This window comes from Stegodyphus dumicola, chromosome 8 (assembly GCF_044657685.1).
Source record: "Stegodyphus dumicola isolate Sdum_Otavi_A_Nest chromosome 8, ASM4465768v1".
NCBI classification, from domain to species: domain Eukaryota; kingdom Metazoa; phylum Arthropoda; class Arachnida; order Araneae; family Eresidae; genus Stegodyphus; species Stegodyphus dumicola.
The window spans coordinates 120,403,991-120,421,244 of record NC_140775.1 but is presented as its reverse complement, the minus strand read 5'-3'; the positions used below and the strand labels follow the sequence as shown (position 1 = coordinate 120,421,244).

The 17,254-nt window shown below is 30.4% G+C and overlaps 1 long non-coding RNA gene across 1 annotated transcript; it reads right to left on the bottom strand.

Annotated features, from left to right (window-relative positions):
* Positions 1 to 2,496: 2,496 nt before the first annotated feature.
* On the bottom strand, positions 2,497 to 4,057 carry LOC118183404 (uncharacterized). Its single transcript, XR_004757235.2, has 4 exons — positions 3,949 to 4,057; positions 2,947 to 2,994; positions 2,761 to 2,841; positions 2,497 to 2,669 (listed from the first exon to the last, which is right to left on the bottom strand). It is a non-coding gene; the product is annotated as an uncharacterized LOC118183404 (long non-coding RNA).
* Between the last annotated feature and the right edge of the window lie 13,197 nt (positions 4,058 to 17,254).

Below are 17,254 nucleotides of genomic sequence, written 5' to 3'. Positions count from 1 at the left end.
GTCGCAAATTTTTCTGGAATTATTCAGCAAAACACAAGCAGATCCGTCCAGGAGCCAAAGTATAGCTCCATCTGTTGGCAGCTTTTTTAACTATTATTTCAAAACTTCTATACGACAATCTTAAGCTTTCTCAATAAATATATAACTTGTTGCATTCCTCTACCGATCTTTGTTTCCGAGACTTTTAATTTTAAAATCGAGGACTCTTTTGCTGGAAGCTCTGTATATATGTAATGATTCCAAATGTGTAGATGAAAACAGTGGAACTTTTAACAGCTTACCATACTGCGTAGATGACCGAGAAAACCGTAGTGGGTTGAAAGAGGCAGAGTGGAAAGCTTGATGACGCAATTTAGCACAATGTATTTTGAAAAATCACATCCTTTTTCAGACAAGATATTTCCTAATTATATTTAAATACAGAGTACGACGTCGTTTTAAGCAAGTAAGCAGCAGCAGCATACATAAAAAGCATCTTGCTGATGCGAAAAAGGGAAAATATCATAGAACTTCAAAGGAAGAAGAGTGGGTATCGGGGAAATTTCAGTTCAGAGTTTGGTTTACAATTAATTTGATTGGACAAGAGGTATCTGCATTAAAATCTTAGGTAAGATAGAAAAATCTGGAATCTGTGAGAAGAGATGAATTTAGTGGCAGATTACCAATTTAGAATGGTAATTTTGAGGTCGCCAATTATTTTTTGAAACAGCTATCATATTTTGTTATATCTTACATATATATAATATTAATGACTCCTGTGACAGCTCAGATTGACTCTTCGAAACAGGAAAAAATTATTCCTTGTGTACATGCTATAGAACTAAAAAAGGGCCGCGAGTTTAGAAGCAATCCACAGTATACGAGCCGTGTATCTTAATCTTATCAACAGAAAATTACGTTCTTTAAAAATAATTAATTTTTTATACAATGGTAAGAGTGTGGCCAAGCATCCGAAGACTATCTGCTTGACGGAAAGGCTTTTTAAGAATTCATGGTAGACTTTCTGAAGGTAACCTTCCTATATAAACTTTATGCATGGGAAAAAAGTATTGTTCCTCATCCATATCTGGTCTCTTTGTTTGAATTTGCAATCCATTCCTTTAACACTGGACCTAACTTTTCATTATATTAGTGGTTACACGTATTAGGGCATCTGAATACGCACTTCTAGCTCACGTAAATATTAGTCACTCTACAACCATGCATTGGGTAAAGTAATAAAAATGAAAATCGCACTGCAGATAAATTCTTAATAAAAGAGTATTTATAAGTATTTGAATTTGTTCTTTTTATGAGAAACAAAATATTTTCTGCATTTCGTGTTGTTTACTGCTGTGCAAAAGAAGAGAAATTCATATGAATTTTAAATTCTTTAAAACATTCTAAATGTTGTCTAGTTGTGATCAAGCAATTTACAGCATACTATTTCAAAATGACTCAGCCTTTGAAAAGCAGCAAAAGAAAAATGCTCCCTTGATAGTAACGACTGAATACGAGAACTCCAATTTGGTTCGGGAGTTTAGTTGGAATATGTTTTATACCGAAAATTGTTAACTTCAGCTTCAGAATAACTATTTAATACTTTTTAAAACAATCTTTCTAATGTATTAGATATAAAAATACTGTAGACAATTGCGGTCACTAGAATGTGTGCCATTTCTTACCAAAAATTTGCAATTCTTTTCTAAAATTGCTTCATACTTCTATATCAGAAAAATGCTTGTGTCTTTTGAAGAGGGTATGACAAACGAAACAAATATTTGGTAAGATTGTGTATTTTAAGGGTGCTAGACATTAGCATATTAATTACTTTAATTATTCTCCCAAACATTTCTCTTCATCCGACTTTCAATAAAAGCAAAAATCTCAGCTCGGCAATTTGAATGAGTAGCAGAAAACTTCGCATCTTTTCCTCATTATATTTGAAAGCTGTTCCCTTTACTAGATAGATTATTCAGTCGCTTTTATAAATTTTAATTTTGGTTTTAAATTTTGAATCTCTGTTTGGATTCTTCTGTAAACTCTAAACTCCAAAGCTGCGTCTTTGGATTCTAGTAGCAGAAATTTTTCGAATCAAGATAAATTCGTTTTGAAAATATTTAGCACCTTCTGTATCTTTAGCACGATTTTATTGCTATGTGCCATTTTCTTGTATGCAAATGCAGATGCGTTATGTAAGATGATGTTTTATGTTAATGAGCATCGTTATCAAATTTTGTTGTTTTAGATGGAGTATGTTATCATGCTCTTAACACCTTTTCACGGCAAACGCCGGAACATTTTAAACTTTGGTGTCCTTAACCTCCAGTTCAGAGCATTCCCTAATCAGAATTCTTGAAGAAAGCTTTCCTCAACATGATATCGGTCGACCTCGGCTCTTATTTTCTAAAATAAATTTTTCGAACTTTTTATGATAACCCTTTTCTTTACAAAGTCTGCTCGATTTCTCAAGGCCCTTAAAATAATGTAAACACACATGGCGAGATATATATTTTTATTTATTATTATTCCGCCTGCTTCTCCTCCCAATGGGGACTACAGGTCAGTCATATCCTGATTGTTGCACCAGCAACCGCTTTTGGTTGTTTATCTTTTCAACCTTATTATTGATAAACAGATTTAACATTAGTGTATTACTACATACGGCCATGAGCTGATGACAGAGAAGTCTAAAAGTAAATAAATAAAAATAAACACATTTATTTTTAGTAATAAGAAAAAAAATATTCTAACAGAATCTAAAAATACTGAAATACTTACCTCGAATCCGGAACCCACTTGATAATACAAGGGCAGAACCAGGGGATTTTCCATGAATATTTGATCAACTTCATCAAATAACTAGCAAAAGAAAAGTGAATACGTTCAAAATAAAATAAGCTGAAATGGTAAAATACGATCAAATAAAAATAAAATACGCTACGAAAATACGTGTAAAAAACTTACGTCATCGTCCGAGTCACGGAAGGGAAAGTCAGGATCTTCAAATAGCACCTGGCAATTCAATATTTAAATAAATAAAACATTCAGAAAACAATAAATTCTTTTTCAAAATATAGTAAATTAAAAATCAGATACACGCGAAAAATAATTACATATTTCAGCAGTAAAATAATTGCTAACATGTGATTTGCATTGATTTTGGAAATAGGATTTTTTAAAATGTATAAAATGCATAACATAATAATTTACTTTTGTAGATTAGTTTCATTTTTAAATATTTTGCTATAATATTTATAAAAAGTATTTTAAGTATTAATTATTTTAACAAAATTTTAACAATTATTTAGCACGTCTTTTTAGTACTAATTAGATTTAATAATTCAAGTATTTATATTAAATTTATATTTCATTAGATTAATCTACTTTAGATTAATATATTTAGATGAAATAAAGTAATGAAACATTGCAAAATAAATCTTATGCAGACTTCAGTTTCTTGAAAGAGCAGATTTAGTGTCTTTTCATTCTGAAAGTAACGCTGATGAACTATGAAAAAGATTCTAAAACGACCACGTCTAAAAACGGTCATATCATGACGTTTCAGCGGAGTCGACAAATTTCCAAGATGCAACGGCAAATATTTTGCGTCTTTGCAACTTTGTAAAGACGTCGTAAAAGTGACCATGACCACTTTGCAACCTCTCGGACCACGACGTTGCCGTGCTACTTGGGATCTAATATTTTGTGAAAACAATGTATTTATTACTGCATTTGAATAATCACTTTTTTTGCGGTTTATGGAACATTTCACAATACGTAACATTTTCCCCTGTCCAAGTAAATACTCGTGGAGTTTACGCCAGAAAATGAATGCATTTTGTACAAAATTTATAATAGGTTTACAATATTCTCTACATACATAATTAAATTTTAAAAGTTAAATAAAAATGTGCGAATTCCTCTCATATATATCTTTCCTTTGATTAAGAAAATATTATCACAGACCATTTTAATAATCTTTAAACACGCCAAGCTGTAAGACACTACAAATCACACAACAAATTAATCCATTCTGTTTCACTACTCTAATACGTAAAATTAATCCAAAATAAACTCAATGCATACACGTGTTTGGACGACTGACATACGAAAGGTGATAAGATAAGCTTTTAACATGAAAGATACATCTTAAGCAAACAGCTAAAGTTCGGAAATTGCGTCTGTTCTCTGAGAGTATTGAATTTGCTACCGTTATCTAAGGAGTTGTCTAGTGTATACTTTTAAGAATATTATTTATAAGAGGGAAATTTCGATGACATATAAATGATAAAAATGATAGTTACTTGCATATGTTGCAGTAGTAAACTATTAATTGTTAGTCTTACATGTAGATAATTAATTTTTGTATGTATATTATATTTCATTTTGAAATATTTTCGGTACATATATTATGGCTTATAATGTAAATTAACTAGTTATAGAAAAGCTTTTAAATAGGAAGTATGTGAATATGTGAATAATTTAGTAGAGGAAGTTATACTACTTCCTGACAAAAGAGTTTCTCCTGTTGCTTCTAAGATATATCTGACTTCTTAATAAATCTTAGAAAAGAAATTTCACTCTGTCATGAAAGCGTGCGCGAAAAATACTCAATATTAATAACATATGATTCACTTAGCTAATATATAAACTAAATTGTGTTCCTTTGAGCAGAAATGAATGTATTTAGAAACTCGGGTTAGATTTTGAAACGTTTTCTTATGAATTAATATTATTTAGTTTTAATGAAAGAAGTATCTACGTTAAAAATAGTATTTTATAACTTAACAAGTATTGATGTGATTTTAATGCGTTTGTAATGAATTGTTCGATGTAGTTGCATTCTGGATTGATGCAATATTTTCATCCTCCTTACAAGTTTCTATCTTGTAGGTATCATATTTGGTTTTCGTTTTGTAATTATGTTTCGAAGTTTATTGACATAAACTGGATCTAGCTTGTGATACACACTAGATCCAATTCCTTTTTCTTTGTTACAGCCGCTACACATGAACATAAAATGCAGAAGAAAAACGTACGTTTTTGCTGCCTTCATGCCCTTATACCTGAGTTCTGATTAGGCCTTGCGTTGTCGTGGGACGGCTGGATGATATGTTTTGATTGTGATGCCGATAATTTACGAACCTTTAGAGAAAATTTAATAATTGTGAATAAATACTCAGATTCTGTGACAATTCATATTATGATGTGCATTCATTTTATGAGACTAATTTTGCACTCATCCTGAAGATTTTAAATTTTTTCTTTGTAAAATTTAGATACACGCCCGACAAAGGAAATAAAAGCTCTTTTTCTAAAAAAAAATCCTTCTTTCTCCCTTCTTCCCAATTCAAGTGCTATGCTGTAGTAACTTCAGCGATATTCAGTGATTATATTTTTTCAGTGCTTGATGATTTCAGAAGTTAAAATTCTATAACGGAACATGGCCTTGGTTAACTAGGAAAGATAATTAAATATTTTCCTCTTATTGTTTTTAAATAATAAAAGAGAAGCCGATCAAAGAATTTCTACCTGGCAGAGGAAACAGCTGACTAGGCAAAAAATATCTGTTGAGTACGTAAACATCCATTGTGCAAACCATCCGTTGGTTTAGTGTTGGTGACGTTGTTCATCAGTTTGCATTTAAAATTCATGCTTAATTCATTTTCTAAAAACGAAAATTATTCTATTAAATGGTGACATAAACCTATTTTTGCTTTTAAGTTACATAAATATATTTTTGCTTTTAAATAAATGTATATCATTTAATTATAGTAAACATTATACAATTTTAAAAGACATTAAAATTTCAATTTGTCTTTCAATAAAATTTAATCATTGTCATTTAGCTCCCTGAAAGCTTCTGAAATATCGTTTTTAGTTATATCCGATAAATGCATGTAAATCAACAACAGTATCTAATTATAAAAAGTATTAATTGGATATAGTTTTTATTATATGTATATATGCAGGTAGATGTACCGAAGTGAGGACGTGATTTTTGATGACGACATAGATGTTATAATGATGAAAGTCGATTTATAAAAGATAGGTGCAATCGTGGCTATTTGAATACTTACATTCTTGATAAATATTTTCATAATATTCTTGATAAACATACTGATTCATAAAACACGTGGACGTTCTTAATCACATTTTTAGTTTCGTTATATTTATTGTTAATAATTTCGATGGAAGAAAAGTAAGCGTACACACTTTACCAGAGTAGCAAAAGAAAAAAGTATGTCCAGATTCCAGTTAGTATCATCAAGTTTTCTTTGGACTTCACTCGGATTTATTGCTAGAGATTTGCTGTGTAGCAAATTTTAAATGTGCTTAGTATATTATTTAACTAATTAAGTACTTATTTAACTGAAACTGTTTGTGACTAGTGTCGTACATTATTTTTTTACTAAATAAAAGCTTTTCGTATTTATTTTTCGATGCTTTTTTTCACGAAACAAGGAGCATTTTTTCGGAAAATCTGGGCGGAAACCAGACTTACTTGGTCATACTATATATTAGTGTTCTTTACTATATATCAGTGTTCTCCAAACTGATTCTTTTGGTGGGTTGCGAATAGCATTTACGATGAGAAGCGGAATCGTTTACTGCCTATGAAAAGAAGAATTAATTGGCATCTTTCTCCACTTTTTGCTTTGTGAATTTTGCAAGAAGATGGATAAATGGTTTTTTCGAACGGACGGTTGTCTAGTGAATTTTTTCGAGTGGCAATTAAAAAGGCAGCAGTGACCTTTTCCTTTGTGTTGTTCTCCGAAGTTAGGTGAGGTCGAACTGCTGCTTCTCACGCGTTTAGGATGACTCGATGTGCAGATGCTTAGTTCGTCTTTGTAGCAACATCCCTATTTCTATTTGTTGGGGGCACTGAAAGTAATAAAAGCAAAATAGAGGAAATTCTTCCGATTGGACAAACTTAATTTTATGTTTAATTTTCGGCCTGTAGCATTTTAGTGGTTGGATAAACCGAATATTCTTCGAGGCTTGTGCGTGATTTAAAAACCGATTTTGAAGTTTGATCTGAAATCATCAAGTAAGAAAAAGACGAATCTGAGGCCAGTTTTGTCTTGCTGCGGGCTTACATGCGCAAGCGGGCTGAAGACACGTTTTTTCCTGACAAGAGTTTGCTAGGAACAGAGATTTGCCTACCGAAGGCAAGGGGCCAGCGCTGTTTCGCTATGGGCCCAAATTGGTTGGGGCTTCTTAAAATATATAATATTGGTAGCTTTGGTAATGGCTGATATTATCAAGAGATTTCAAACGAAGGAAAACGTGCTAGAGTGAACGACTAGAGCCTACTTTGTATTCCTTATGAAAGTGCAGTTTACTGCGAGATGATCTAGCACAGACTTAACCTGCATCTCATGATAATCACTTCCGGACTCGAAACTGGTGTGAACTCATAGTGAACCAAGCTTTTAAATTTTCTTGATCAGTATTCGTCAGTTTGGATTTGGATGGAGATTCCTCGGTTGTCAACCGAAATGAACAGGACGATCTTTTGTACTGTTAAAACCCCCTATTCTTCAGGCGAAGTTGGCATTCCGCAGGAATAGAAGTTTGATGTACGGGGCTTCACCTATGAGTGATGACTTTTTTTCTTCTGTCTTCTCTTCTCTATATTGACGGTTTTAGGCATCTTGGAAAATTGGTGACTAATCAATGATCATTTCAAGGTATATGTGAACGAAATTATTAGAAAATTTGTTTGGTCATTTAAATTTGTGAACTAGGAAATGCAAAAATAATATTAAAATAAGATATAATAGTTAAAATGAGTACATTTTATTTAGCGAATTGTAATGTATGTGTTTAAAAGCATCTTAGGGAACTGATCAGTTAACCCAAGCAGTTAGTTATGAATGTGTATTTAACCTAGAAATTCATAAATTTATTTAATGATAAATATTTTATGTTTAATTTGAGTTATTTTATTTGGTGGTCTGTCTAGTCACTCCATTTGTTTGAGTCGTAAGAATTTGAAGAAACATGGATGTAGATTTACCTAGGATATTGTTAACTATTTTTAAGAGTTGTAAACACAATAAAAGCTATGCTATACATGTACTAACTACTTTTTAATACTTATTGTTATTAATATATTAGATTATTGTTGTAAATTATTTGGTTATTTGAAGATGCCGAGAAATTATTTTAACTCATTGGATTTATTATTTCACGGCGAACCGCTTGATTGATCTATATGAATATTTCTTCTCTGGTGTTTATGAAATTAAATTCAGGGAAATTACTTTATTATTATATATTGAGAAAGTTATGAAATTCATTGAGTGTTTAGCTTATATGAATTGAAAGTAATGGTATTTTTAAGAGAGATAGCACAATCTTTCGAGCACCAGCGAAGATTTTATCCTTTGGATTTCCAGGTTATTGATTTAAATAAAACAAGTTTAAAGTTTTCATAAAACAATTTCTTAATGAAAGAAGCATCCCTGATAATTAAAATTCCCCTGCTTTGTAACTGACACCGTGCTTATTCTTCACACACTTTGCACTTTTTCTTTCGAGAAAGCTTAATTTTTTCTTTCTGTTTTTGTAAAACTTGTGGAATGCCGCCAAGAGTCATGATTTTGCACATTATCAAGTTATTCCCTACTCAATGTAAAATTAAGGACACATACCTAACCTAAATAACCCAACACTTACATTTGCTCCAAAGATTAATGTTCGAAAGTTTATGAATGTTTCTTTCAGAACAATTTGCAATAAAATACCATTAAAACGTTCCTTGATACTTTGAGTTTTGCCATGTATGCACTTTTTTAATAACTTTTGTTTATGTAGTCAACTCCATATATATAGGTTTAATTAAATTCAAAATATATGTTAATGTAACAGAGGTTTTTTCCTGATTTTTTTCCCCTGATTTCTGCAATCGCACATTCATAGTTGCACCAACTCATTGATTGAGAAGGGCATTGGCTTCGAAGAAGAGCTACAATGGAACAAGCAGCTAGTACAATCTACTGCGTCTAAATTAAGTTTCCAACATGACTTCTAATTGCAATCCCTAATTCTGCAGTTTATCAATAAAAGAATCAGTCAGTTTACCTTTTCCTTTCAATTCAAGAGCGGAGTTTTTTACTTTTCGTAGTCTAGTACCAACCCTTTTCTGTACATATCCAATGCATTCCAGTTTCTTGGCAGAATCTTTACCATATATATCTTTCACAATTAAAAAACCCTTAGAATCCCCATCATCGTAATACTCCGCGTACTTCAGCTTTCGTAATGTAATAGATCATTCAAACAGCGAATAAGCATCAACTGCTTCCATACCCAAAGCTGCTTCTTTATAATTTGCAGAACAATTATATTACGCTTTACATATGTTGTGCATAAGATTGCATGACATTCTGTTTATTTTGTTGCAAACGATTCAACAATGTGACATAACTTTCAAATCAAGCACTTTGTCAACGCTAATTGACAAAGCAGCAACACATCCATATAACGTCGAATAGCCTCTGCGCCAAACTAAAATACGAAACTAAGGGGAAAAACTAACGCCAGATTCTTAAAATGTATTACAAAATATATAAACTTAGTGCGCAGGTTTATAATTCACAAAATCTTGTTGATAAATAAAGTTTCTAAATAGGTATATCTATTTAAACGCTCACTTCCGCCCCAGAATATTGGAACTTCCGGTTTATTCCGTTACAGAAAAATGCTTATAACTTCAGTTCTAATTAACCTATCAACAAGCAAAAACTTGTAGTTTATAGCTAAAGATGTATTCTTTAAGATAATGTAATAAAGTAAAAATCGAGATTTTGACCGAAAATCGTCTTTTGTACGTCTTTTGTCGGATACCTTAATAAGTGTGAACTTGAATTTTGTTTAATTGATTTTAAGGATGTGAATTTATTGATTTAATTTAGTTTTAGGTCAATCACACAGTTCCTCTACTCAGTATAAGGGTTTGAAGTTCTAAGTTTATTTTTAGGTGATACTTCGTATCTTTATTTTATCAAACACCAGTAAGCGAGAAGGTTAAGCTAAAGTGGGTTAGTTTAAAAAAAACGATACAATATTATTACATATAAATTTATCTCACATAACAGGTTTTAGGTTGCGAATCTTAACATTAAACGCTATCACTCATGAGAAGTACCTCTGAGACATTAGAGGCATTTAAGACTCATACGACATGGAATAGTGTTGAAATGATTTAGTTTTAAAAAGTACATAAAATCATGTTATTATTAAGGACATAAAGTTAAAAGCACTAAAATGAAATGGAGATAGAATAGTCTATTAAAAATTAAAATTAGGATTTTGTTTAGCACATTTTTGTTTTATCTATATCATATACGATTGAGAAGAGTTTTATAAATGCAACTTAAATTTTAACATTTCTTCAAAATAATCTAAACATGAAAGTAATTTTACTTCACAAGTTCTTTTATTATACTTGCACTTGCATTAAATCTATACCTTAAAAAACTGAGTGTTTCAAAATGTTTAAAGTACTTTGTTTACCCTGCTGTTCTCTAAATCTTTCATACTTTTAATACTGAAACAGAAATCACACATGTGTTATCTCTAAAACTGATCTGATTTTGTGCACGATTTCCGAAGAATCACTCACAAAATCAGGTCACATTATGTAGCTAGAATCAACCATATTATGCAGCTGACACAAGAACAAAATCTGCATTCTTACCACTATTTCATAATCATGAAGGAGCAACACCGAATCAGCTGTCAGCGAAACGTTAGGAAACTGCAAGAATTCGCTGAGGAAAGGCAAGAAAAATCAGATACCTTTACTCAAATAAAATGGAAAATCACTTTTCTACAGCGAATGCAGAATTCGGATATTAAAAAAGAGGAAAAGAAAGAGAATTCGTGCACTAGGAAAGATATTTTTAGAAAGCAAAAGAATGCAACGTAATACATAAAATATGAAATAGGGAAAAGAACTGCAAGGCAAACTGATATTTCAAATCAGCACAGTCGTGGAGTGAAATACAAAGAATACTTAGATTGAATAGAAGACAAAAGTACCCCAAAAATAAATCTGCACGCTTCAAGGAGAGAAATATGTGATAGTTATACGAAAAGAAAACTGAAAAAAAATTATCCTTTACTTATTACTTTACTTAGATGTCATTTAAAAAACGGAATGAGGTTATTACTTATATAATTATTTGAATAATTTTTTGCTTTTTATGAGTTTTTAAATGTTGTGTATTGGTTTTATTTACTTATTTCTGTATTTAATTCAGTTTTAGGTAACTGCATATGATTCATCTCTTGCTTTACTAAATCACCGACATTTAACCTAGGAACGTCTAGACGAATTTCGTCTGGGTGCTAATTAGAGACATCGTAAATCAAAGTAAAGTTTTAAGATAAAGGCTATTAATAATGCATCAAACGAAAGTTGCGCAAAATCAGCAGATAATACAAACATAATTCCACAACTTACGGGTAATTCAGAACAAAGTCCGAATGAAATTAGATGCGAAATACAAAATCAATACGGTATATGAAAGCTTGGCCCGATTCTATGTGTTCACAGTTCAAAGCAGACAGTCAAAAATCAGGAGGATAAGTTAAATTCAAGAACCGAGGAAGAAAAGCAGAGTGAATTCATTCTGCATTGCCAAATGCTTCTGCCCACAAGCGGTCGCTCGGTAATAATAATAATATATTTAATGTTTGGCAATGTTATTTTTATTTCAGATTTTGTAAAACGTAACAAATTTTTAGTAACAAATTGAGCAATTTCAAAGAGAGCAATGAAAGCACTGGACGGAAAAAAAAAAAAAAAAAAAAAAACTTTTTTATCTCTAGCACCAGACTGTGTATCAGATATTCTAAAGATATGCTGTTTTTGAATATATTGCAATATTGCTGTTGAAATGAATTTATTGTGATTTAAATGCAAAAAAAAATATGTTTAATAAATAAAGTTAACACATAAAACGTCATAAAAGCGCCCTTTCGGGCATAGCATAAAATCTGAAAGCTTTTAGATTTCCGACTCCTTCCTTCCTTTTTTACTTCCCTGTACGAAGTAAAAAGGAAGTATTGTAATCGCGAAAAGTTTCAGGCAGCATATTTCAACGAAAATATCCATTTTGACCGCTATCGAATGCAATTTAACGATGTTTTTGCGTGATATCTGTACGTAAGGACAGAATAAAAGACTCTTTTCCTTCAAAAAAATTATAAAACTGCTTTAAAATTAATTCTGAAGGGAATTTTTCGTGGCGTCTGTACGAACGTATGTACGTACGTGCGTACGTATCTCGCATAACTCAAAAAAGGAGTAGCCTCAGAACGTTGAAATTTTGTATATAGGACTGCTATAACATCTAGATGTGCACTTCGTATTTTGGTTGCAATCGGCCGCACCAAACGTATATAAACATATTTATATATATATCCAATCTGTTACCCGGCTCAGTGATCTCAGTTTCTTTACTTTTATATGTTTGTAAATTGTATATTTTTTGAAAATTTACAAAATGATTGAGTTATGTTGCTTTTATCTTCCGGTTAAGGATTTTATGCCTGTGTAAATATTTTTAGTAAATCTGTGTAAATATTTTTAGAATCATCAGCAATTTTAAAGTTGTTTAATTGCCGCTAAGCCTGTTTTTAATGGCGGCCATTGATGTTTACATTTGAAACAGGAGACTAGTGGATTTGTTGCCAATCTAGAGAAACTTAGCTTCGCAACAACAAAGATAACGCATTCATTTATTATTGCCAATTAAATCATGCTTAATTCTTTCTGGAATTTTTTCGAGGAAATAAGTGTTTGAGATTTACTTCGTAATTTTTAATATAAATATTTTGAGTTTTTATGTATTTTTGCCTTCTCGCGAAGTGAGAACTGAATTAATTAAATGAGAAATACTTAATCGTCTGTGAAAAACTGTTTCTTTTTTGTTTTGTTTGCTTAATTTCTTTTATACATCATTCTAGCTTTATTATAGTATTTGAGTAGAACATGTGGCAGCGATTAGATAATCTATTCTTTAAATGATATAAATTTTGTGCATTATGAGTTATAATATGAACGAAATGTATACGTTAACTGTTATATAATTATTGGATTATATAACAGTTAACTTAGTTTCCGTTATATAATTATTATATAAGTTAACTGTTATGCAATTATTAATACTGTTAAGTGAATCTAGCGCCGGAGTGTCGCTATGGTAAACAAATACTAGTGTGAATTTTAAAGAATGCATTTATTCTATTGTGGTTTATGCGCTGTCGGCGAAGTAGATTTAATTCAATCCAATAAGTTTAAATGAAATGCAAGAAAATATGCGTATATATTAATATTCCAATTTAATATTGTAATCGTAATGTATGTAGCACTGTATAATGCAATGCTAAAAAGAGAACCATGTTACTCTTATCAATATATTTTGATTTTATACCTGCAAGTAAAATAAAATTTCTAAATAATTTGAAATTTACCGTCCATTAATTTTTAAGGCACATAAATGTAATTCATGAGCTATTTTTATACATTTCCTCTTTTACAATATCTCATTTCTCCAATCTCGAATATCTGTCGTATACTTCATTGTCGCTTCTAACATAAAGGAAAGAAAAAAGAGAGTTTTTGCCTGCAGCTTTCATTCGTCATTGCCCACATTTCCTGTTGTGAAAAATATTTATTGTAAACTTTAGAGCGTGCTTCCGTAAACATAAATTTCATGCCGCTTTAGATTTATGAAAACCATATATTTAAAATGCATACCGAGGAGCTTAAGTAATTTTTCTCACATTTGTAACATGAAAAACTGCGTTTTCTTATAAAAATGGCCCATGTTTTATTTTGGGAACATACATTTTAAAATGTATTTTGCAGTATTTTTTTTAAATATCACATTTGCTTAGGTCTGAATGTCCTATGTGCGAACGAAGTTTATCGTAATCATTGTTTATAAAACTAATTAAACAAAGTGTAAAGATATAAACTTAATGTGAATATTTTATAAGAAAATTCTTTGAACAAAAATATCTGAAATATTTACCTCGAATTCACTTTTTAATATATGACACAAATTAATACTGGAATATTTCAAGAAACATGTATAACTCAAAGGTACAGGATATTTCGAAAACGCTGTAGAATTTTACCCTTTTAGTAACATTGCAAAAATTGATAATTAGTTGGCAGTTGATAACATTCAGGAAGATATTTGCTTGACCATGGAGTCAAGAGGTGCCTCCTTTAGAGTATAAATTTCTGTGATTAGTATAATGCGTTTTCAGCAGATAGTACTACAGTATTAGTGCTTTAATAGCTATGTAAGAATGAACAAATTGTGTATGGTACAGCATTAGTGCTTTCGAAGGTACAATGCTTTTGATGAGCTTACTGATCTGACAATCTGTCTTAAATGTAAGTTATAAAAGTAAATTGTATTACGGAAATTAATGACGGAATAAGAAGGAAGAAATAAATAAGGAAGCTATTTTATATGTGTGTAGAGCAACTGATAAAACGGGGGAAGAAAACTGTTGAGCGTAATGGAACTTGTCTGATGGAGTAATCGTCATTAAGATAAACACAAATATATATACTTATGTTTACTACCAGAGTTAATACATATTCCTTCTCTGCTCTTTCATTTGCATAAGGAACACTATATATCTTGAAATTATTTGCGATAGGTGACATATGAGAAAGTCTTTTGTAAGGGCATCTGAATAAATAATTCAGATATACGGTAGAAATAATGTTTAAATAATGTATTGGATAAGCTAAAAATTATCCGCTTTTATTTATTTCCGCATATATATGTGTGTGGAAAAAAGCTAATAAAAACAATTGGAGCACCTATGTATTCTCGTGATTTCCAGCATTAAGTATGATATCCGGCCGTCTGCCCTGGAGTACATTAATCCATCGTCAATAAATTTCTTCTAGCTTTAGTAAAACAAATGTTGTACTGTTGTTTTTACATCTTGTACATCATCAAAAGATTGAGAGGTCAAGGAATTCTGTAATGATAGAAAAAGATTGTAGTTTGAAGGAGCAGTGTCTGAGGAATATTATTAATGGTCTGTTACAAAGGAATTATTCCCAATGGATCAATTTCATCATATTCGACCATACATTTGACAAACATTTTCAGGTCGCAGTTCTTCTTTTGAGGTGAATACCGCTACACTGTAAAAAAAAATCTGTAAGGTTACTAAGAAAACTCATGGAAACTGGGATGCCATGGGTTATTTGAGTAACAGCAACAGGTGTTTTCTTTGTAACTTTACAAGAGTTTTGCCTGTAATGGTTACAGATCTTTTTCTTGTAATATCACAGCATATAGTTATGTAAGTAGAACATATTTTTCTTGTGTAAAATCCCAAACGATATATCTGTAATGGTTACAGATTATTTGCGTGTAATATTACATCAAATAATTATGTAAAAATAACATGTTTTTCTCATGTAAGATCTCAACAGATATATCTGTAACCGTTACAGGTTATTTGCTTGTATTATTACAGCAAGTTATTATGTGATTAGAAGATACTTTTCTTACGTAAAATTCCAATGGTTGTATCTGTAAAGGTTTCAGATTATTTCCTTCTAATATCTCATTAAGTAATTATATGTGTGTAGAATATATTTTTCATAGATGAAATACTAAAGCATATGTCTATAAAAGTAATAGATTTTTGTATAAAATGATGCTTATTATAATAAAATACATTGTAATCAATATGTTTTCAGTAAAACAATATCTGTATGTATATATATCATTTTGATTAATAATCGATTTGAGTTTAACTTGATAATTAAGTTCAAATTGATATGCTACTCCTTACATTAAATTACATGTATATGCTTTATATAAAATAATGAAATGGCATCTGGAATTTATATTTGGCCTGTAAGATAGCTGAGAAAAAAAAAAAAAAAAAAAAAAACAATATGCTTTATTTGCATGTTTTAGTGTCAATTATTAAGATATGTTCTAGAACTTTCTTTTAGTAATTTTAGCTAAAATAGACACATGTTGCTTTAGATTTAACTTATATGAGTAAACGTGTTGCATGTTGATATGATCATATTATTACAATAAAAGACATTTTGTGAAATATTTCTATGAAGAACTCAGAACAGCTGTTCTTTATGTTTCAAAAATATTATATTCTCTCCTTCTAAAAAATGACATTTTCAGTAAATTAAAGAATTCAACATAGCAATGAACTTTATTTTGTTACTACAAGGAATTCAAAATTTTGTTCATAAGCTTGAATTACAACGTCCAACTAACCTTTTTATTCTTATTTGCACTCAGTGTTTGACAACAGTCTGCTATTGTTTGAAGTAATAGAGGGCAACTGCATAACGTTTTTACCCTACCTTCAAATAATTTCCTTTGAATTAACAGATAGAAGTCTTTCATTAAAAACCTAATATCATGCTTTTTGAATAAGCATAAAACTTCACCAACTGACCTTAATTTTTAAAGCCTTGCTTCCATTAAAATTCTTGATGCTTAATACAATTATGCCTTTAACAAATTTGTTTCAAAAATTGATACTTCAGTTTAACTTAAAATTTAATGCATTTTAATTTTACCTATGATTTTTTACAAACGTGATATGTAATAAAACTTTAAGCTTAATAGTTACCATTTAGAAAGTGATACTAAAAAGTATTCTTAGTTATTATAAATTTCGAGATTTGCATACAAAATTGTGAAATATACATGTGACAACAGAAAACAAACTTTATGCTCTCTCTATATATATATATTACAGCATGTTAATTATGAAGTTTATTGAATTCATAATTTTATTGTGAAACATTATGAAGCAACTAATATGCTAATTAAAATACAGAAGTAAAAATAATTTATTACTTAATTCATAAACTTTACATAAAACCTTAAAAAAAGAATTAATTAAAAAATAACACAATATAACATTTCATAAAAATTCGTTTCGACTGCTTGGAAAAAATGAATGGTTTCCCCCCCCCCCTTTGTAAACCATGTCTCCTAAATAAAGAAAAAAACATTTCTTTTAAAATCATAATCATGCTCTTGAAAAGCTTATAAAAATTATTTTAATAGATGTTTTAAACATGTGCTCATATAACACTTTTAATCATATTTCTTTATAATATCTTAAGTAATCAGGAACAGCTTAAATACTTTAAAAAATTGCATTACAGTGAACCGTCTCATTACTACAAGCTACCTCAGTCAATCACTTTTTAAATTTAACCAGCATT